Below are 24,317 nucleotides of genomic sequence, written 5' to 3'. Positions count from 1 at the left end.
ACAGAGCCAGGAACTCAGCACAGGAATGGTGGGAACTTTTAATAGTGGGCACAGCAGGTGTACAGACCCTGGAACTCAGCACAGGGATGGTGGGAACCCCTCATAATGGGCATAACAGGTGTACAGACCCAGAAACTCAGCTTGGAAATTGTGGGAACCCCTCATAATGGGCAAAACAGGTGTAGATACCCGAGAACTCAACATAGGGATGGTGGGAACCTCTAATAATGAGCACGGCAGGTGTACAGACCCAGGAACTCAGCACATAGATGGTGGGAACCTCTCATAATGGGCACAGCGGGTGTACAGACCCGGGAACTCAGCACAGGAATGGTGGGAACTCCTCATAATGGGAATAGCTGGTGTGCAGACCCGGGAACTTGATACAGTGATGGTTTGAAACCCCTCATAATTGAGCACGGCAGGTGTACAGACCCAGGAACTCAGCACAGGGATGGTGGGAACCCCTCATAATGGGCATAACAGGTGTACAGACACAGGAACTCAGCTTGGAGATTGTGGGAACCCCTCATAATGGGCACAACAGGTGTAGAGACCCAAGAACTTAACATAGGGATGGTGGGAAACTCTAATAATGGGCACAGCCGGTGTACAGACCCAGGAACTCAGCAAAGGGATGTGGGAACCCTCATAGTGACCACAATAAGTGAACAAACTTGGTAACTCAACATAGAGATAGTGGGAACCCCTCATAATGGGCATAACAGGTGTACAGATCCTGGAACTCAGCACAGGGATGGTGGGAACCCCTCATAATGGGCACAGCAGGTGTACGGACCCAGGAACTCAGCACAGGGATGGTAGGAACCCCTCATAATGGGTACAGGAGGTGTACGGGCCTGGTAACTCAACACAGGGATGGTGGGAACCCCTCATAATGGGTACAGGAGGTGTACAGGCAAGGAACTTTGAAATATCTGTCCTGGGTGGAACACCATTGGAACACTTTCTTCAAGAAACTCTCAGCAATATCAAGAAGATCTATGATAATGAATTCCTTTGTATCTTTCTTGAATTATCTCCTGAACAATGGCGGCCGCCCCATAAGGGGTGCAGGGGCACCACCCCCACCCCCTATCCATGCGCCCGGCCCCCTAATCTACATGCAGGGCACCGGAGGCATGGATTCCAATGTTTTTTTGTTTTTTTTTTAAGCACATGATTAGAGCCTGAGGCTCTCTCCGAAATTATGAGCACCAGCTGCCACTGCTTCTGAAGACCCCCAATCAGTAAAGCAGAAACTCTACAGAGCATTGTAAGAAATGTAATAAAGAGAAGATTGTCTGGTTGGGATGGAGCTCCCCCCTCCCGTGTGTTCCTACCTGTCCGTCCTGTGCTGTAGAAGACACTGAGCTGTGTTCTGGGACAACATTAGCCTTGTATATGAACAATCATATCCTATGACAATAACTGATGCTCTCCAGTAATCTGCCTGAGGCCGAGTGAAGAATGTCTCCGTCCCCATGGCAGCCTGATATGCATCATAAAACACAAGAGGAATAAGAGAAAATACATAAGAACACCTAAGAGAAAATTAACTCTTTAAAGAGGAGTTCCACCCAGGGGGGCCGTAAAAAAAAAAAAAATTAAAAGTCAGCAGCTACAAATACTGCAGCTGCTGACTTTTAATTGGACACTTACCTGTCCCTGGGTCCAGCGATGTCCCTGGGCCCCGCTCGTCCCCCCCCCTCCGCTCGTCGGCGCCGGCATTTCAACTATGGGCGCCGGGCTGTGGCTTCACAGCCTGGCACCCACTGCGCATGCGCGAGCGGCGCCGTGCGCCGTGATTGGCCGCTCAATCACCTGGGACCTGTAATGGGTCCCAGATGATTGACAGGAGGGAGGGAGCAGAGGGGAGCCCTTCCTGTGCCTGGGGGGAAGTGATGTCACCAGCCCAGGCAAAGGAACAGGCAGACTACGAGGGACCACCTAGCAACAGGCATTTAGAGGTAAGTGAAAAAAAAAAATATCCAAATGTTTTTTTGGGTTTTTTTTTAGAATTTTTTCAGGTATTTTTGTTTTTTAGGTGGAACCCCACTTTAACTCTCTTAAATAATCTAACCTAAATTAGATGGCAAAGTAAAGCCGGCCATAGATAATGTGATTATCTCTCATGCAACTACGGGTTGCAGAAAAAAGATGACTGTGTTGATTCCCCCATCAACACAGTCATCCCCTTCCCTTGGGCTATTCCACTCTCCTGGCGGGGGGCCACGGAGACCTGTCCCTGCCAGGAACCCACAATGATTGTTGCTAGCGGCCATTGCTGTTGGCATGCTAGAAATCCAACATGCTGCTTGTACCCAAGTCAATTAATGGATGAGGCTGTACTGATAGGCGGCACTGATGGGCGCTACTAAGCCGCACTGATGGGCACTGATAGGCGACACTAGACGGTTCATTCAGTTCTAAATCGACATTCAGACAAAATTTCGTTATTCGGATGCATCCAAATTACAATAGTAGCGAATTTAAAGCAAATTTAAAAAAACCTGAAATAACAATACGAAAAATCGAATTTGAAAACGAAGTCGAATTTGAAAATGAAAAACATATCGTTGACTTTTGCTGATTTCCTTCAAAGACTTTGTGTATTGGTGATAGAATATAGCCGTATTCCAAAATTCGAACAGAATACACTAAAACAGAATAAAAAATAAAAGCATAGAATAGAAAAAATAGAATAGAAAAAAAGAATAGACTTGAATAGAATAAAATAAAATAGAACAGAATAGAATATAATAGAATATAACATAAAGGAATAGAATAGAAAAGAATAAAATAGAATAGAAAAGAATAGAATAGAAAATAACAGAATACAATAGAATAGAAGAATATAACCGTCTTTTGAATTTCAAAAACAAATAGAACCAGCTATTCTTAGCAAGGAATTTGTATCAGTTCGATATTTTGAATTCAAATTCAATTTAAATACGGCATTTCAAATCCATTGGAAAAATTCGAATCCGGTCTAAAACGAATATATGAAACAAAACTATGAATCAGTCCGAAACTAAACCAATTTTTTCGTTCTGCACATGGGTAGGCAGCACTGATGGGCACTGATAGGCAGCACTGATGGGCACTGATGGGCAGCACTGATGGGCTAAGCTGCACTGTTCGCTACTGATCTCTAGCCTATGTGTCCATGCATACAGACGGGCAACTCATGTTTGTTCCAAAGTAGGCGAGGGGGTTGTTGTCCATAAAAACCTCTATGCCTGCCCTGGTGAGGTACTTTTTGGTGATGGCCCACACTAAGGCTAGTAACTCCAATTAGAAGGAGCTGTAATTATGGGGGTTCTTTTCAGTAGGCCGGAGGCTTCAGCCTGCGTAGGCTAGCACCCGTTCACAAACAGTTTTTGTTTAAGCATTTCAAAGCATTTCAAAGGACTGTTGTTGGGGATGATGCCACTGGGCTTGGATGGAGGGTGAAGAACTGCCTTTCTTCTGGGTGGCGTGACCGCTCAACAGCTGGGTAAGTGGGGCTGCTATTTGGGCAAACCTATGGATGAATCTTTGGCAATACCAGAAAGGAGCTTAGCTTAGTGACAGTCTTTGGGGGGTGCCAGTCCTGCACTACTTGTACCTTAGCTGGATCTAGGGAAACTCCTCCAGCTTCTACAATGTGCCCCAAATATGAAATGATTAAATGTGTCCCTGGGGAGTTCTTACTAACTGCGGGGGGATGTGCTCAGCAGGAACACAAGATCACTGTCTTTCTTACTAGCAAACCGCCGTTCTGTCTCTCTACGAACGATCGCCGGGTTTCCGGCAGACACCGGGTCAGACGGACCCGCTGATTGACTCCCGATGCGTCCAAACACAGCGGGAGCGGGACTCCGGCGGCGCGCACACGCCCCAGAGCCCAAAGAAGGATCCTTTTTCAGGCTCTGGGGCGTGCGCGCACCTCCAGAGCCCCGCTCCCGCTGTGATTGGACGCAGCGGGAGTCAATCAGCGGGTCCATCTGACCCGATGTCCACCAGAAACCTGGCGATTGTTCGTAGAGAGGCAGAACGGCGGTATTTTCTGCACTGGCGAGTGGTCCGCTTTAGGATAAAAGTTGTCTTTGCCACGGATTTGCCGCAAGATCACTTTTATCGGTTGGCGGGAGAGGTGCCCCACCCCCTCCCGCCGCGCTCCGGTCATCTCCGCCGCTTACCGGAGACGATCGGGTCATATCCCCTCAGTAGAATGGAGCTGAGTGAGGGAAAGATGGCCCCCACTCGGCTCCATACCATTGGATGACGGAGGCAACGTCAAACGTCACTTGTGCCCAATGGTCTTAAAGGGGAATTTTTTTTTAAAAAGACATTTATTTTATTTTATTTTTTTATTGCATTTAAGTGTAACTGTGAGATCTTTTTGACCCCAGATCTCACATTAAAGAGGTCCTGTTGGCCACAACTATAAACGCTACATTTGGAGAGAAGACAACAAGACCTATGATGAAAGGTATGGAGGTGGATCGCTGATGTTTTGGGGATGTGTGAGCTACAAAAGCACAGGAAATTTGGTCAAAATTTTTGGCAAGATGAATGCAGCATGTTATCAAAAAATACTGGAGGAACATTTGCATTCATCAGCCAGGAAGCTGCGTATGGGACGTACATGGACATTCCAACATGACAATGATCCAAACCACAAGGCCAAGTCGACCTGTCATTGGCTACAGCGGAATAAAGTGAAGGTTCTGGAGTAGCCATCCCAGTCTCCTGACCTCAATATTATTGATCCACTCTGGGGAGATCTCAAATGTGCAGTTCATGCAAGACAGCCCAAGAATTTACAGGAACTGGAGGCTCTTTGCCAAGAGGAATGGGCAGATTTACCATCTGAGAAGATAAAGAGCCTCATCCACAAATACCACAAAAGACTTCAAGCTGTCATTGATGTTAAAGGGGGCAATACACAGTATTAAGAACTGGGGTATGTAAACTTTTGATCAGGGTCATTTGGGTAGTTTCTGTTGCCATTATGATTTAAAAAGAGTAAACACAGTTGATTGATAGTAAATGGCTTCAGCTAAACACTAACCATGAGTGAAAGAAAAGTTTTTTGTGTTATCATTCATAATCTCTGAAAAATGGCCAAGAAATCATAAATTTTGCCAGGGTATGTAAACTTATGAGCACAACTGTATATTGCAATGGTGGAGGATCCGGCCATTCTAATACTTAGGTGTGAGAAGCCGTCCATCTCTTGGAACTAGGCTTTCATCTTTTGTACGTTGGGAGTTTTGCCTAAATTAGAAGCTATATTTACATAATGAGTAAATGAAATCTGAGTAAGGAGTTAAAGACCGACGCCACATAATGATAAGGTGTATGACATGTTTGATGGACCAAGGTGAAAGTTCAAACCCTTCATGCCTAAGTCTCCATTCACACCTGAGCGTAGCGTAGCGACAGCTGCCACACCGCATTTTTTTTAAGCTTTTTTTTTTTTTTTTTTTTTTATAGTGGAACAGCACCATTCATTTGAATGGGCCTCCCTCTGCTCCAAAAATGCTCCAAAGAAGCTGATATACCAAATCTTGGCACAGAGCCCAGGAGCATTTGCGGTTTGCGATGATTGTAGTGCGCTTTATCGCCTGACAATCATGGGAAAATCGCACCACGTTTGGAGTGCCATTGAGAAATAATGGCATCGCAAAATGCTTAATGCGTTTTTTTCTGCAATTCTAGGATCGCGGCGATTCCGCCAACGATCCAAATCACTCAGGTGTGACTGCAGTCTGGGGGTAAAACAAATGTTAAAGCGGTAGTAAACCGCCAGAAGAAAAACCCAAAAAAACCCTGCAAGACAATAGCATAATGTTCTAGTATTCATCGCCCGGTTACCGCCGATGGGGGCTGACATGTTCCCTCTGCGTTCATTCCGGGTTCACGGGCTCCAGTGCTGTGACTGGCCGGAGCCGCGATGAGGTCACTCCTGCGCATGTTGTCTGTCGTCCGTTCACAATGCTGGTTCACAATGCCTCCGGATGGTGGGGACTACAGACGGCGGCATACACAAGCGGGCATCACTTCCGGGTCGGGCCAGCGGGCTGTGCTATCACTTCCGGGTCGGGTCAGTGTCGATGCATTGTGAACCAGCATTGTGACCGGACGACAGACAACACCGCGGAGACACAGCCACTACAACATCACCTTTGGACACACTTTCCCCACCCGGTAGTCGGAGTGGATGACACTACATGCCTATCTTTACCACACATTTGTGAGTGGATTTTAATCTTACTATTTAGATTAAAAAATAATTGCTTACTGCACTTAGAGGGCGCTGTTCTCCTGTCCTTTGGCAAAGTAAAGCCGGTGTTCTGCCGAGAAAGTTCCTCTCGGCGGATAAGGACCACCCTCTACTGCGCAGTAGGAGCCGGCGTAAATAGCTGAAGCAAAATAGAGAAGAAATCAGTTGTACACGGCGCCTGTAAGAGGGCCCCTCGCGGGCTCGCTTCGCTCGCCAAGCTTCAGGCACGGCCTCGCTTAGCTCGACACTTTTTTATTCCCCCTCTAGGTCCACTTGGATGGTGGGGCTTCAGCCTGGACCTAGGGCGCAGGCGCCATGTACAGCTGATTGAAGATTTTCATCTTCGGCTATTTTCGGCGGCTCCTGGTCATTCGTACTGCGCAAGCGCAGCGCTTGCGCAGTACAGGGGGGACCTTATCCGCCGAGGGAACTCTTTCGGCAAGACACCGGCCATAGATAATGTGATTATCTTTCATGCAACTACGGGTTGCAGAAAAAAAGATGACTGTGTTGATTCCCCCATCAACACAGTCATCCCTTCCCTTGGGCTATTCCACTCTCCCGGCGGGGGGCCACGGAGACCTGTCCCTGCCAGGAGCCCACAATGATTGTTGCTAGTGGCCATTGTCGTTGGCAATAATTGCATGCTAGAAATCCAACATGCTGGTTGTTCCCAAGTCAATCAATGGATGAGGCTGCACTGATAGGCTTCACTGATGGGCGCTACTAAGCCGCACTGATGGGCACTGATAGGCGACACTAGACGGTTCATTCAGTTCTAAATCGACATTCAGATAACATTTTCGTTATTTGGATGCATCCAAATTACAATAGTAGCAAATTTAAAGCAAATTTTAAAAAAACTGAAATAACAATACGAAAAATCGAATTTGAAAACTAAGTCGAATTTGAAAACGAAAAACATATTGTTGACTTTTGCTGATTTCCTTCAAAGACTTTGTGTATTGGTGATAGAATATAGCCGTATTCCAAAATTTGAATAGAATACAATAAAACAGAATAAAAAATAACAGCATTGAACAGAAAAAAAATAGAACAGAAAAAAAGAATAGATTTGAATAGAATAGAGTAAAACAGACCACAATAGAATATAATAGAATATAACATAAAGGGATAGAATAGAAAAGAATACAATAGAATAGAAAAGAATAGAATAGAATATAAAATAACAGAATAGAATAGAATAGAAAAATATAACCGTCTTTTGAATTTCAAAAAGAATAGAACCAGCTATTCTTAAAAATGAATTTGTATCAGTTCAATATTTTCAATTCAAATTCAATTTAAATATTTCAAATCCATTGGAAAAAACTGAATCCGGTCTAAAACTAATATATGAAACAAAACTAAGAATCAGTCCGAAACTAAACCAATTTTTTCATTCTGCACATGGGTAGGCAGCACTGATGGGCACTGATGGGCAGCACTGATGGGCAATGCTAAGCTGCACTGATCCCTACTGATCTCTAGCCTATGTGTCCATGCATACAGGCGGGCAACTCATCTTTGTTCCAAAGTAGGCGAGGGGGTTGTCCATGAAAACCTCTATGTCTGCCCCGGTGAGGTGCTTTGCAAACTTTTTGGTGATGGCCCACACCAAGGCTAGTAACTCCAATTAGAAGGAACTGTAATTATGGGGGTTCTTCACAGTAGGCCGGAGGCTTCAGCATGCGTAGGCGATCACCCGTTCACAAACAGTTTTTGTTTAAGCATTTCAAAGGCCTGTTGTTGGGGATGATGCCACTGGGCTTGGATGGAGGGCCTTTCTTTTGGGTGGCGTGGCCGCTCAACAGCTGGGTAAGTGGGGCTGCTGTTTTGGCAATACCAGAAAGGAGCTTAGCTCAGTGACAATCTTTGGGGGGTGCCAGTCCTGCACTACTTGTACCTTAGCTGGATCTAGGGAAACTCCTCCAGCTTCTACAATTTGCCCCAAATATGAAATGATTAAATGTGTCCCTGGGGAGTTCTTACTAACTGTGGGGGGATGTGCTCAGCAGGAACACAAGATCACTGTCTTTCTTACTAGCAGACCGCCGTTCTGTCCCTCTACGAACGATCGCCGGGTTTCCGGCGGACATCGGGTCAGACGGACCCGCTGATTGACTCCCGATGTGTCCAAACACAGCGGGAGAGGGACTCCGGCGGCGCACGCATGCCCCAGAGCCCGAAAAAGGATCCTTCTTCGGGCTCTGGGGCATGCGCGCACCACCGGAGCCCCGCTCCCGCTGTGATTGGATGCAGCGGGAGTCAATCAGCGGGTCCATCTGACCCAATGTCCGCCGGAAACCTGGCGATCATTCGCAGAAAGGCAGAACGGCGTATTTTCTGCAACAGCGAGCAGTCCTTTTTAGGATAAAAGTTGTCTTTGCCACGGATTTGCCGCAAGATCACTTTTATCGGTTGGCTGGAGAGGTGCCCCACCCCCTCACGCCGCGCTCCGGTCATCTCCACCGCTTACCAGAGACGATCGGGTCATATCCCCTCAGTAGAATGGAGCTGAGTGAGGGAAAGATGGCCCCCACTCGGCTCCATACCATTGGATGACGGAAGCGACGTCAAACGTCACTTGTGCCCAATGGTCTTAAAGGGGAATTTTTTTTATTTTAAAAGACATTTATTTTATTTTATTTTTTTTATTGCATTTAAGTGTAACTGTGAGATATTTTTGACTCCAGATTATACATTGAAGAGGTCCTGTTGGCCACAACCATAAACGCTACATTTGGAGAGGAGTCAACAAGGCCTATGATGAAAGGTATAGAGGTGGATCGCTGATGTTTTGGGGATGTGTGAGCTACAAAAGCACAGGAAATTTGGTCAAAATTTTTGGCAAGATGAATGCAGTATGTTATCAAAAAATACTGGAGGAACATTTGCATTCATCAGCCAGGAAGCTGCACATGGGACGTACATGGACATTCCAACATGACAATGATCCAAAACACAAGGCCAAGTCGACCTGTCATTGGCTACAGCAGAATAAAGTGAAGGTTCTGGAGTGGCCATCCCAGTCTCCTGATCTCAATATCATTGAGCCACTCTGGAGAGATCTCAAACATGCAGTTCATGCAAGACAGCCCAAGAATTTACAGGAACTGGAGGACTTTTTGCCAAGAGGAATGGGCAGATTTACCATCAGAGAAGATAAAGAGCCTCATCCACAAACACCACAAAAGACTTCAAGCTGTCATTGATGTTAAAGGGGGCAATACACGGTATTAAGAACTGGGGTATGTAAACTTTTGATCATGGTCATTTGGGTAGTTTCTGTTGCCATTATGATTTAAAAAGAGTAAACACAGTTGATTGATAATAAATAGCTTCAGCCAAACACTAACCATGAGTGAAAGACATGCTTTGTGTTATCATTCATATTCTCTGAAAAATGGCCAAGAAATCATAAATTCTTCCAGGGTATGTAAACTTATGAGCACAACTGTATATTGCAATGGTGGAGGATCCGGCCATTCTAATATTTAGGTGTGAGAAGCCGTCCATCTCTTGGAACTAGGCTTTCATCTTTTCTACATTGGGGGTTTTGCCTAAACTAAAAGATATATTTTACATAATGAGGAAATGAAATGTGAGTAAGGAGGTAAAGACAGACGCCACATAATAACAAGATAAGATAAGATAAGACCAAGGTGAACGTTTAAACCCTTCATGCCTAAGTCTCCATTCACACCTGAGCGTAGCATAGCGACAGCTGTTGCACAGCATTTTTTTAAGCTTTTTTTTTTTTTTTTTTTTATAGTGGAACAGCACCATTCATTTGAATGGGCCTCCCTCCGCTCCAAAAATGCTACAAAGATGTGATCTTGGCACAGAGTGCAGGAGCATTTGCAGTTTGCGATGTTTGCCATGATTGTAGCACGTTTTGTCGCTCGATAATCACGGCAAACTCGCACCACGTTTGGAGTGCCACTAAGAAATAATGGCATCGCTTTAATGCATTTTCTGCAATTCTAGGATTGCAGGCAGAATCACTGCGATTCTGCCAACGGTCCAAATCGCTCAGGTGCGACTGGAGCCTGGAGGTAAAACAAATGTTAAAGTCATTAGGTCATTGAGACTCTTTGCTAATCCCAAAATAATACTCACAGTTTGGGTGTAATATTTCCTGTCTGTTTTCTTACTGAAGAATAACTTAAAAAATGTGATGCTGGCTGTTTCCATCTTGCTTGTGGGCATGTGAAGCCCACAAGCATTGATTTCCTGGATGCGGTGAATGCTGTTCATTCACAGCTTGTTCACACGCATGATCATTGTTCCCGCACTGAATCTTGTCAAGCCCGACACTAAGCTCTCAGAAGACAGTGCAGCGCCGGGGAAAGGCAATAAACACGCCTACTCCCATGGGAGGAGAGACAGGAAGTGCCACAATAAAGTACAATATAAAGGTAATTACAGCGATAAAAAAGATGCATGAATCTATCCATTGGTCACAGAGGGGGTGGCTGGAGAAAGGGGGCGGCACCCTTCCCTCCTAATGGACACACTGCCACTGCCTCCAGGAGTCACCAATATTATACTCGGCAAATAGGTTAAGGAATTGCTGTGTTTGGTGGTTCTCCCACTGCTAGTGGGAGAAGAAGAGTAAGGGGTGGACCTGTCCAATTTTCTATTTAGTATGATGTTGCTGCCTCCCACCATTTTTTCATAAAGGTCACATGAAAAACCAGGGGGAAACTTTTATAGAAGAAATAAGGATGAGAAGCGGTAGAAAATCTGGTCTCTTGTAAACCAATTACTTTTGTTTGGAGGGAGGCATAGCGGGTAAAAGCACACTTACGTTTCCTGGATGAATTGAAGTCCCTAAACATCGTGAAATATTTAATGTGCCTACGCAAGCGCTAATTTTTATTATTTATATGGTTGCTTAGTAGTGGGCAGTGCATATAAGGTTTGAAGCCAGTCCCCCTGACTTTTGATGAAACGTGTAGGTCGTGGATACAATGTGATGTCATCACGCACACGCCTGCTGACTGGAGCCAGGAACCCAACGTGGCTGATTCAGCATGCTACACTGGAAATTTTATTAGTGGTATTGCTCATTTATATGCACAACTGCCCCCATTTAACTTATGAGGATTTTTATCGGTGGTCTTGCTCATTTGCATGTGATTTTTTTAACTGTTTTGCACAAGTTTTCAATATACGCAATTTTTACATACTTCACCATGGGATTATACCCTATATTTATTTCCTTATGGTGCACATCTAATGGAGGTGGAGACATCCTGATGGAGAGCAGATTTTGAGTCAGAGAGTCCCTGAGATGTAGAATGATTGGGAGCGCTTTTTGACAGTTATAACTTAATGGTCCACTTTATCTGGTAAGAGTCTCCTTTAATGGTGTGTCATGGCTGAGATACATCAAAATATATATTTTTTCATGGAGCTTTTCAGATCAGGAGTTTTCCCTCCAGGAGAGCATTCACCCCTCCCAACAGAAATGGCTGATTAAGTTACATCATCCATTGGAGAGTTAAAAAGAGACAAAACACATATCGAAACCAAGTAAACATGAATCTGATAGGAAACCAGCTGAGTATGGTCAAAATGTGTGTTTTCAGACTGAAGTTGCAAAACTTTTAATTAAAGAAAAAAAACTTGGGTAAATAACCCCATTGTTTCCAAGGATAAAATTGCCTCCTTAGTCAAACCCCAATGTTGACTCAAGCTTTCCTTCAGACAACGACTGAGACGCAAAGTTAATGTTACACCAAAAGGACAAATAAACACCAATTTCAGAACAGTCAATAATGGACATGTATCTGAAATGTTCAAGGTTCATTTCAAATGCTGTAAGAAAACACTGAAGACCTTTATACATGTGGCATTGTAAATATATGTGATCCTAAAAGTAGAATATATAATATATAAATACCCATTATAAAGAAAACATTTTTTTTTCTTTTAATAAAAAGTTTAGAACACATTTTCTAACCTCAGACACACCTAGTGGCTGAAGAGGATATTACCTGAATTCACCAGGTAAATCATTAGAATTCTCTAACCAATGGAGAATAAGCCAAACCTTCGGGGCTGAGCTTATGATAATTTTATGAGCTTATTGTCCCAGATGGTATAAAGGATGTGAGGGCCTAAGAGAGAGGATGACAGACCCACACTGCGTATAGGATAATTCATCATTATCATTTGCCCATATTGTTTGTTTAGGCTGTGCATTTTTGAAGCCGTATTTGGGGAAATTCAGACACAAACTTGTATAACATCTATTTAAATTCCTGTGGTCCCAGGGAAAGTATCATTGCCCCACTCAATTTTAGTAGCTCTGTTGGTTTAAGATTTCTTTCAAATTGGCAATATTTTTCTGTTGACTCCGCGAGACATACTTTGGATTCCTTCCGGCCGAAGAAATTCAGAGGACTGTTTCCCCGAGTGACAAGAGATACTGGGGCTGATTTACGAAGCATTTGCGCCATGACTGGCGGTGCATGCCGATGCGCAAATGACATTTTCGTATTTACGAAGCATTTGCGCCGGTAAATTTACTATTTACTATTCTCTTCCCGGCACATGGGAAGAGGTGATCTGTATGCCACTATAGACCTGGTGCACTGCATCTTTAACTTCAAATTTAAACAAGCTGGAAGTGCCAATAATATGGGGGTGATGTGGGGAAGTTTAGTACTAACTGCCCAAGTCACAAATATGGACAAAATAGAAGGAGAAAGTGACTTTCTCTGAACAAGCCGGCAGCGCCGGCAAATACATTTAAACTACGGGAGGTGAATTTATGCACTGCGCATGCTCAAACGGCATTTGCGCTTGCTCAAATACTTTGGTTCACTGCGCCGGCAAAATATTAGTAAATGTCAGGCAACGTAAAAGCATTTGCATAGGTTGAACGTGCACACCTCTAGACTTTTTTTTAATTTATTTTTTTAACGCTGGTTCACTTCGTGCGGCTCTAATGAAATGTCGGTCCGGCAAAACACATGAAAGTTCATTGATAAAAACAGCATTAAGAAAACGAACAAAGTAAAAAAAAAAATGCATGGGGTTCCCCCGAAATTCAATACCAGGTCCTTCAGGTCTGGTATGGATATTAAGGGGAACCCCACGCCAAAAAAAACAAAAATAAATAGCGTGGGGTCCCCCTAAAAATCCATACCAGGCCCTTCAGGTCTGGTATGGATTTTAAGGGGAACCCCGTGCCAAAATTTTTTTTAAAAATGGCGTGGGGTTCCCCTAAAAATCCATACCAGACCCTTATCCGAGCATGCAATCTGGCAGGCCGCAGGAAAAGAGGGGGGGACGAGAGAGCGCCCCCCCCTCCTGAACCGTACCAGGCCACATGCCCTTCACATTGGGAGGGTGCTTTGGGGTAGCCCCCCAAAACACCTTGTCCCTATGTTGATGAGGACAAGGGCCTCATCCCCACAACCCTTGGCCGGTGGTTGGGGGGGTCTTCAGGCAGGGGGCTTATCGGAATCTGGAAGCCCCCTTTAACAAGGGGACCCCCATATCCCGGCCCTCCCCCTGTGTGAAATGGTAAGGGGGTACAAAAGTACCCTTACCATTTCACAAAAAAAGTGTCAAAAATTTTTAAAATGACAAAAGACAGTTTTTGACAATTCCTTTATTTAAAGTCTTCTTCTTTCCATCTTCTTCCTTCCATCTTCTTTCTTCCATCTTCTTTCTTCTATCTTCCTTCGGTATCCTCCTTCATCTTCATCTTCTTCTTCTGGTTCTTCTGGTTCTTCCTCTGGTGTTCTCATCCGGCATCTTCCTCCACAGCGTCTTCTTCCCTTCTTCTCCTCGGGCCGCTCCGCATCCATGATGACATGGTGGGAGGCTCCCGCTGTGTGACGCTTCTCCTCTTTTGACGGTTCTTAAATAACAGAGGGCGGGGCCACCCGGTGACCCCACCCCCCTCTGACGCACGGAAACTTCCCTGTCCGCCCCTCTGACATCACGGGGAAAGCTTCGGGGAAGTCCCCGTGCGTCAGAGGGGGCGGGGTCACCGGGGTCACACCGTTATTTAAGAACCGTCAGAAGACAAGAAGCGTCACACAGCGGGAGCCTCCCATCCCATCATGCTGGATGCGGAGCAGCCCAGAAGATGAAGGGAAGAAGAAGACTGCGCCGCGGAGGAAGATGCCGGACGAGAACACCAGAGGAAGAACCAGAAGAACCAGAAGAAGAAGGAGATGAAGATGAAGGAAGAAACCGAAGGAAGATAGAAGATAGAAGAAAGAAGAAGCATTTAAATAAAGGAATTGTCAAAAACCGTCTCTTGTCATTTTTAACATTTTTGACAGTTTTTTTGTGAAATGGTAGGGGTACCATTCACACAGGGGGGAGGGCCGGGATCTGGGGGTCCCCTTGTTAAAGGGGGCTTCCAGATTCCGATAAGCCCCCCGCCCACAGACCCCCACAACCACCGGCCAAGGGTTGTGGGGATGAGGCCCTTGTCCTCATCAACATGGGGACAAGGTGCTTTGCGGGGGACCCCAAAGCACCCTCCCAATGTTGAGGGCATGTGGCCTGGTACGGTTCAGGAGGGGGGCACTCTCTCGTCCCATCCTCTTTCCTGAGGCCTGCCAGGTTGCGTGCTTGGATAAGGGTCTGATATGGATTGTTAGGGGGACCCCACGCCATTTTTTTTTATTTTGGCACGGGGTTCCCCTTAAAATCCAAGCCAGACCTGTAGGGCCTGATATGGATTTTAAGGGGGACCCCAAGCCATTTTTTTTTATTTTGGCGCAGGGTTCCCCTTAAAATCCATACTAGACCTGAAGGGCCTGGTATTGATTTTGAGAGTGACCCCCACGCCATTTTTTTTTATTTTGGCGCGGGGTTCCCCTTAATATCCATACCAGACCTGAAGGGCCTGGTATGGAATTTCGGGGGAACCCCACACATTTTTTTTTCTTAATTCTGTTTTTTTTCTTAATGCTGTTTTTATCAATGAGCTTTTATGTGTATTGCCGGACTGACATTTCATTATAGCCGCGAGTAGTTTTAAATAACTTTTATTCCTTAAGGGCCAGTTCACACCACATGCAGTCCAGTGCGTTATTTTTCTGCATCAAAAACGCATGGAAAGTAGGTTATATGGTTTTCAATGGCATAGTTCACACCAGTGCTTGCAGTTCCAGTGCGTTTCCAGTTCCCAAAAAAAAAAAGTAGAACATGCTGCATTTTTTATGCACCGGACTGTACTGGAACGCTGTAAAATGCATCAAAAATGCACTGGAACGCACCTAAATGCACCAAAAACGCACTGCAACACATAGTTACATAGTTACTTAGTAGGTGAGGTTGAAAAAAGACACAAGTCCATCAAGTCCAACCTATGTGTGTGATTATGTGTCAGTATTACATTATATATCCCTGTATGTTGCGGTCATTCAGGTGATTATCTAATAGTTTCTTGAAGCTATCAATGCTCCCCGCTGAGACCACCGCCTGTGGAAGGGAATTCCACATCCTTGCCGCTCTTACAGTAAAGAACCCTCTACGTAGTTTAAGGTTAAACCTCTTTTCTTCTAATTGTAATGAGTGGCCACGAGTCTTATTAAACTCTCTTCTGCGAAAAAGTTTTATCCCTATTGTGGGGTCACCAGTACAGTATTTGTGAATTGAAATCATATCCCCTCTCAAGCGTCTCTTCTCCAGAGAGAATAAGTTCAGTGCTTGCAACCTTTCCTCATAACTAAGATCCTCCAGACCCTTTATTAGCTTTGTTGCCCTTCTTTGTACTCGCTCCATTTCCAGTACATCCTTCCTGAGGACTGGTGCCCAGAACTGGACAGCATACTCCAGGTGCGGCCAGACCAGAGCATTGTAGAGTGGGAGAATTATCGTTTTATCCCTTGCGTTGATCCCCCTTTTAATGCATGCCAATATTCTGTTTGCTTTATTAGCAGCAGCTTGGCATTGCATGCCATTGCTGAGCCTATCATCTACTAGGACCCTCAGGTCCTTTTCCATCCTAGATCCCCCCAGAGGTTCTCCCCCAAGTGTATAGATTGCACTCATATTTTTGCCACCCAAATGCATTATTTTACATTTTTCTACATTGAACCTCATTTGCCATGTAGTCGCCCACCCCATTAATTTGTTCAGGTCTTTTTGCAAGGTTTCCACATCCTGCGGAGAAGTTAATGCTCTGCTTAGCTTAGTATTGTCTGCAAATACAGAGATTGAACTGTTTATCCTATCCTCCAGGTCGTTTATAAACAAATTAAATAGGATTGGTCCCAGCACAGAACCCTGGGGAACCCCACTACCCACCCCTGATCATTCTGGGTACTCCCCATTTATCACCACCCTCTGAACTCGCCCTTGTAGCCAGTTTTCAATCCATGTACTCACCCTATGGTCCATGCCAACGCACCTTATTTTGTACAGTAAACGTTTATGGGAAACTGTGTCAAATGCTTTTGCAAAATCCAGATACACCACGTCTACGGGCCTTCCTTTATCTAGATGGCAACTCACCTCCTCATAGAAGGTTAATAGATTGGTTTGGCAAGAACGATTCGTCATGAATCCATGCTGATATCGTTCTTATTACTAAAATCTTGTATATAGTCCCTTATCATCCCCTCCAAGAGTTTACATACTATTGATGTTAGGCTAACTGGTCTGTAATTCCCAGGGATGTATTTTGGGCCCTTTTTAAATATTGGTGCTACATTGGCTTTTCTCCAATCAGCTGGTACCATTCCAGTCAATAGACTGTCTGTAAAAATTAGGAACAACGGTCTGGCAATCACTTGACTGAGTTCCTTAAGTACCCTCGGATGCAAGCCATCTGGTCCCGGTGATTTATTAATGTTAAGTTTCTCAAGTCTAATTTTAATTCTGTCCTCTGTTAACCATGGAGGTGCTTCCTGTGTTGTGTCATGAGGATAAACACTGCAGTTTTGGTTACTGAAGCCCCCTGATTCACTTGTGAAGACTGAGGAGAAGAATACATTCAATACCTTCGCCATCTCCCCATCCTTTGTAACCAGATGTCCTTCCTCATTCTTTATGGGGCCAATATGGTCTGTCCTCCCTTTTTTACTGTTTACATACTTAAAGAATTTCTTGGGATTTTTTTTGCTCTCCTTCGCTATGTGTCTTTCATGTTCTATCTTAGCCATCCTAATTGCACCCTTACATTTCTTGTTGCATTCTTTATAAAGTCTGAATGCTGAGGATGATCCCTCAACCTTGTATTTTTTGAAGGCCTTCTCCTTTGCTTTTATATGCATTTTTACATTGGAGTTAAGCCATCCAGGATTTTTGTTCGCTCTTTTAAATTTATTACCCAATGGGATACATTGGCTAATGCCCTTATTTAATATGCTCTTAAAGCAAACCCATCTCTCCTCCGTATTCTTTGTTCTTAATATTTTATCCCAATTTATGCCTTTTAGCAAGGTTTGTAGTTTAGGGAAGTTGGCTCTTTTGAAATTCAGTGTCTTTGTGTTCCCTTCATGTTTCCTATTTGTGTGATTTATACTGAAACTAATTGACCTGTGATCGCTGTTACCTAAATTGCCCCGTATTTCCACATCCGTGATCAGGTCTGTATTGTTGGTAATCAGTAGATCCAGTAATGTTTTATTTCTAGTTGGTGCGTCTACCATCTGACCCATAAAATTGTCCTGCAAGACATTAAGGAACTGGCGAGCCTTAAATTAATTCGCGGTTCAATCCGCCCAGTCTATGTCTGGATAATTAAAATCCCCCATTATGATAACACTTCCCATCCTTGCTGCTAATCCAATTTGTGATAGGAGATCCGTCTCCACTTCCTCCCTCAGGTTAGGGGGCCTATAGCATACTCCCAGTATTATTTTCCCCTTAGCTTCATCCCTTTGGAGCTCTACCCATAAGGATTCCACCTCCTCCCTAGCTCCCTCAGTGATGTCATCTCTCACATTCGCTTGTACATTATTCTTGATGTATAGGCATACCCCTCCCCCTTTTTACCCTCTCTATCCTTGCGGTATAGGGTATACCCTTGAATGTTTGCCAGCCAATCATGAGAGCTGTTGAACCAGGTCTCTGAAATTCCCACAAAATCCAAATCCTCCTTGTACAACAGTATCTCTAGTTCACCCATCTTGTCCGCCATGCTCCTGGCATTGGTGAACATGCCACATAGTTTAGACCGGTCGCATATTGTCCTCGTATTGGGTGTTTCGAGATTGCAACTAGGACTTGCTACTATACTCACACACTTGTCCTTATTTAACGTTAAGAAAAAAGAGGGTAGGAATGCACTGAACTGCATTGGTGTGAACTGGCCCTTAAGCAATTTGGCATATTTAAAGGCATTTCTCCTTGTTTTGTTTTTGGGGTTGTCCAATTGGTGACATTGATATATGTCCCTTAGGGTGGAACCTGGGCCCCATACTCATTTTAAGGCCAATAACTAGAAGATAAGCCAGCCTATTGGGGACTAGTAAAATTATCAAGTTAGTTCCCTTAGACTGCAATGGTATTTGTTGTATAACTTTTGCACATGTTAGACTCTTTAGTTGCCCCCCTGGACTGGGGGGTGTTTTGTCCCATCTGTAATTTTGGTGCATGCTGGATGATGTGCTTAATTTTGGACAGGGGGGTGGCTTATTTTGTGCTAGCTGCATTTGGGTTGTTCTGGGCATGCTCAGGGACTTTGGTTTTTTTTGGTGGTGCTTTTTGTGTGTGAACAGCACTTGGATGTTTCTGGGCATGCTCAGAGTGTGTTTTTTGGGTTAGTAATTTAAGGACATCCTTAACAGGTGTACCCACTCTGAAGTTCAGTCTCTACATTGGGTGAACTTGCATTTTGTGTGTTTCATGGACTGTCCATGTGTTTGCAATTGCCTCATTAGCACACAAACCTATGTTATACAACCCCTGGCAAAAAAAAAAATTGCCCTGCAAGACATTAAGGAACTGTTATACAACCCCTGGCAAAAAAAAAATTGTCCTGCAAGACATTAAGGAACTGGCGAGCCTTAAATGAATGCGCGGTTCCCTCCGCCCAGTCTATGTCTGGATAATTAAAATCCCCCATTATGATAACACTTCCCATCCTTGCTGCTAATCCAGTTTGTGATAGGAGATCTGTCTCCACTTCCTCCCTCAGGTTAGGGGGCCTATAGCATACTCCCAGTATTAGTTTCCCCTTAGCTTCATCCCTTTGGAACTCTACCCATAAAGATTCCACCTCCTCCCTAGCTCCCTCAGTGATGTCATCTCTCACATTCGCTTGTACATTATTCTTAATATATATGCTCCCTCTGCATAGCTCTGCTTATTTTTTCTCCCTGCAGGTTTCCAGTCCGCTTTCTCTCCATGGAGACCGCTGCCCCAGTAGATCACCGCCAGCCTATTAGGTAAGGGGGGGGAAGACAAGTGTAAGTATTGAAGATTGAAAAAGAGAGCACTACTAACGCTGCCTAAATTGGTCAGCCCTACCAGGTCTTCAGGGATGTCTGCTTCAAGACAAAGAGAGTCCTCACGCAGGAGGAGTCGCTCCAGACACAGAAGGAGCCGTTCCTATCATAGAAGAAGCCGCTCGAGAGGAAGCCCCAGAAGAAGCCGCTCCAGGTCACACTCTAGACATGGCCGATCCCGCCATAGAAGATCGCCCTCACGTAGACATCGTTCCCCCACACGCCACTCCCGTCCTGCCGGGAACGCATGCTGGGTTTGCGGCGCAGCGGCTCTTCCGGATAAACTGGTCTGTCAGAAATGCCTGGAAGAAGCCACAAGAGAGAGAGTCTTGGTGGTCGGAGATTCAGCTGGGGCCGTAGCCCCCCAGGCCTCGATATCAGATGTGGATTTCTCCACTACTACCTCTCCAGCCCGGGCTAGCACATCAAAGGAGCAAGACTCCCTGTCTGATAATGAGGGTCTGGAGGTATCGGCCGGATTTGACTTTGGTCTGATAGAGCCGTTTGTTAAATCGGTTAAGGAGGCAATAGGATGGGAGGAACCCCAGGAAGCCCAACCGAAACAAAGGAAGTATTTTCCTCAGCTTAGAAAGGATCCAGAATCTTTCCCATTCATTGACGAACTAGAGGACCTAATCAAAGAAGAATGGCAGAGGCCAGAAAAAAAGTCTAGTCTGAATAACAGACTCCTGAAGCTATACCCACTCAAGGAGCCTAAAGTGAACCCTCTGGTGTCCCCTCCGGTAGTGGACGCATCCCTGATGCGCCTAGCCAGGCATGTTACCCTCCCGTTAGAAGACGTGGTAACGTTTAGAGATGTCCTCGACAGAAAGATCGACACGCATCTCAAGCGGGCTTACCTGTCAGCTGGAGGCACCTGCAGGCCTGCAATAGCACTCGCTGCAGTAGGAAGAGCCATCTCGAGCTGGTCCACAAGCACAGAAAAGCTCGTATTAGAGGGTGCAGACCAAGAAAGAATAGTGAAGGCGTTGCAAGAGCTAAGCTTGGCTGGTGACTTTGTGGCTGAAGCTTCGGTCGACACCATCAGGTCTGCGTCTAAATCTATGCTGGCCTCAGTAACGGCCAGAAGAGCATTGTGGCTGAAGCCCTGGACGGCGGATCCAGCTTCCAAATCTAACTGGTGTCGTATTCCGTTCGATGGTGAGCACCTCTTCGGAACAAAATTAGACACAGCCATCTCCAAAGTAACCAGTGGCAAGTCCGGGCTCATCCCCTCAGACAGGAGGCCCAAGCAGCAGAGACCTCCTCCCTTTAAGCGGAACCTCCCAGAGAGATATAGGGACGCGAGAGCGTACAGACCAGGGAAGGAGTATCGAAGGAGCTGGAAGAACCCTCAAACCTCCTTTATGAAGTTTCAGAAGCCTAAGGCTCCTGCTTCCAGTGACCAGAAGCCCTTTTGAAGGTGCGCCCGTCCGGCCAGCGGTAGTGGGAGCAAGACTCTCCAGTTTCAAGCTGGTCTGGGCGGAAACCATAAAGGATACCTGGACCCTGGCCACTGTCACCTTCGGCCACAGGTGGTCCTTCAAAAACCGACCCCCAGGGGATCAGTTCTACCCAACCCGTATTCCTCCATCTCGGGAAAAAAAGTTGTCTCTACTGAGCTACATTCAAGATCTTCTCCAAAAACAAGCGATAATAGAAGTTCAACGAGGCAGGGGATTCTATTCTCCATTATTCCTCGTCAAGAAGAAGTCAGGGGACTTTCGACCGGTTCTAGACCTAAAGAACCTCAACAAGTCCATCAGAGTGGAGTCATTCAGGATGGAGAGCTTACAGTCTATCCTCCAGGCCATAAACCTGGGAGACTGGATGCTCTCCATAGATCTCCAGGATGCCTACCTGCACATTCCAATCCACGTGGCATTCCAGAAATTCCTGCGATTCTCGGTGGGTCAGGGGCACTTCCAGTTTCGCAGCCTTCCCTTTGGGATCTCAACAGCCCCCAGAACATTCACGAAGGTTTTACTACCAGCAATAGCCTTTTTGAGGGAGAAAAGTCTAAGGGTTCACCATTACCTGGACGACATCCTCCTCCTCTCAAGCAGCCAGGAATCACTCGTTCAGCATCGCGAGATCCTGGTTTCCACCTTAAAGAGTTTGGGATGGATAATCAACTGGCAAAAAAGCAACATCCAACCTACCCAAAGGATGGTCTTCCTGGGAGCCGAACTAGACACCCGAGCAAACACAGTGGAATTGCCAGGGGAGAAGTTGTCCCTACTAGTTTAGAAAGTGAAGGATGCTATTCCAGCGTCATGCCTACCGGCCAGAGCATACCTCAGCCTCCTGGGCTCCCTATCAGCAACCATTCCAATGGCCAGATGGGCGCAATGGAATACCAGACCCCTGCAAGCCTCCTTCTTGCGCCAGTGGGATGGATGGTCCATGTCCCAATTGATTCGCATCTCAGAGGAAGCCAGGCTATCTCTACGGTGGTGGACCCACCCCGACAACCTCAGCAGATGCAAGCAGATAGTCATCCTCCACCAGCAGGTGGTAACCTCGGACACCAGTCTGGAGGGATGGGGGGCACACTACCTACATTATGCAGCTCAGGGCCGCTGGCACTTCAAAACCAAGGATGTAGTATCAAATGTCCTAGAAATGAAGGCAGCCTTCCAAGCCCTCTTGGCATTCAGCTCACTTCTGAGAGGGAAACAGGTCCTCATTCAAATGGACAACCGAGTGGCTGTAGCCTACATCAACAGGCAGGGGGGTACCAAGAGCATCTCCATGATGCGGGAAGTTGGTCCGGTGATGCGATGGGCTCAACTGAACCTGCGGGACATGAAGGCGGCCTATATTCCGGGGGTTCAGAACCTACTTGCGGATTCTCTCAGCAGAACATTCGTTTCCAACAACGAGTGGTGTCTAAGCCCACAGGCTTTTGCCCTCATATGCCAGACATGGGGTCATCCAGACATAGACCTCGCAGCAACGCCAGAGAACAAGAAGTGTCAGAGATTTCTGTCAAGGAACCCTTTCCCCTCAGTGGAGGGAACGGATTGTCTCCAGCACGCCTGGAACTTTCGCCTAGGCTACATTTTTCCACCGACTCCACTGATAGCCAAGTTCCTTCTGAGGCTCAAACATTCAACAGCTGGCTTTGATTCCCTTTTGGCCATGGAGGCCTTGGTTCACCACCCTCCTGCAACTGAGCACAGCGGATCCACTTCCACTCCCGGTGACAACGGATCTACTAACCCAGGGCCAGCTACTACATCCGAATCCAGAGAGATTGCACCTAGCGGCCTGGACACTGAAAGGTCTAGGTTCCTAGATCAAGGCTGTTCTCAGAAGGTAGTTGATACCCTGCTCCAAGCCAGGAAATCCTCCACGAATAGCACCTACGAGAGAATCTGGGGAAAATTCTCTTCCTTTGCTCAGGAACAAGGTTGGGACCCTTCTTCTCCATCAGCAGTACAAGTGCTTGAGTTCCTCCAGTCAGGTCTGGACAAAGGCCTTAGGTCCAGCACCATGAAAGTCCAAGTCTCTGCCATCTCTGCTTTGACAGGGGTTAAGTGGGAACTTAACCTTCTGGTGGTTCAATTTCAAAGAGCCTGCCTGAAGCTAAGGCCTCCCAGAAAGCCTTCATTTCCAACATGGGATCTATCGACTGTCCTAGAGATCTTATCCGGAGAGCCTTTCTTCCCACTTGAGGATACCTCTCTCTGTGACCTGACTCTAAAGGTATCATTCCTAATTGCCATCACATCGGCGAAGAGGGTCTCAGAAATGCAAGCTTTGCTGATCAAAGAACCGTATCTGATGATTTACCCAGACAGGCTAACCCTGAAGCCTTCAGACAGATTTATCCCAAAAGTCTCCTCTTCATTCCACTTTAACCAGGAGATTGACCTCCCGGCTTTAATCACGGATCAGGGCGTCCCTCATCCCCTGGATGTCAAGGGCAACATTCTGCATTACCTCTCGGTAACCAAGTCATTCAGAAAATGCGAGAACCTTTTAGTCATCCCACATGGGTTCAGGAAGGGCCAGGCAGCTTCTGCCCGTACCATCGCCTCATGGCTCGTGAAAGTTATCAAGAAGGCCTACTCCTTAAACACCTTGCAGATTCCGGAAGATTTAAGAGCGCATTCCACCAGGGCAATGGCTACTTCATGGGCAGCTTACTGTAAAGTTTCAGCGGAAACCATTTGTAGAGCGGCCACTTGGTCTTCGAGGAACACCTTCATTTCCCATTATAGAATAGACGCTGCACGCTTAGCAGCAGTTGAATTTGGGAGGGCCGTCATACAGGCCAATTCTTCTGTTTCTTGTCAATAAATTTAATTTGGCATTCCCACCCACTTTGGCGAGTTACTCCCCAACGTGTATGCTGCCATGATGCGACAGGAAAAGGAAAATTGTATACTCACCTTTCCGTAATTTTCCTTTCCTGTCGCATCTTCATGGCAGCATACAATCACCCACCCTTTGAGGTGACATGTGTATATATTTACAGAGAATACTGGGACGGGTGTCTACTCTCTAATTTATAGCTATGTGGTCCTATCAGGTTGTGGAGGCGGAGTCACAACCCAACGTGTATGCTGCCATGAAGGTGCAACAGGAAAGGAAAATTA

Source organism: Aquarana catesbeiana, linkage group LG03 (genome assembly GCF_042186555.1).
Source record: "Aquarana catesbeiana isolate 2022-GZ linkage group LG03, ASM4218655v1, whole genome shotgun sequence".
NCBI lineage: Eukaryota > Metazoa > Chordata > Amphibia > Anura > Ranidae > Aquarana > Aquarana catesbeiana.
Note: the sequence above shows the minus strand (reverse complement) of the source record.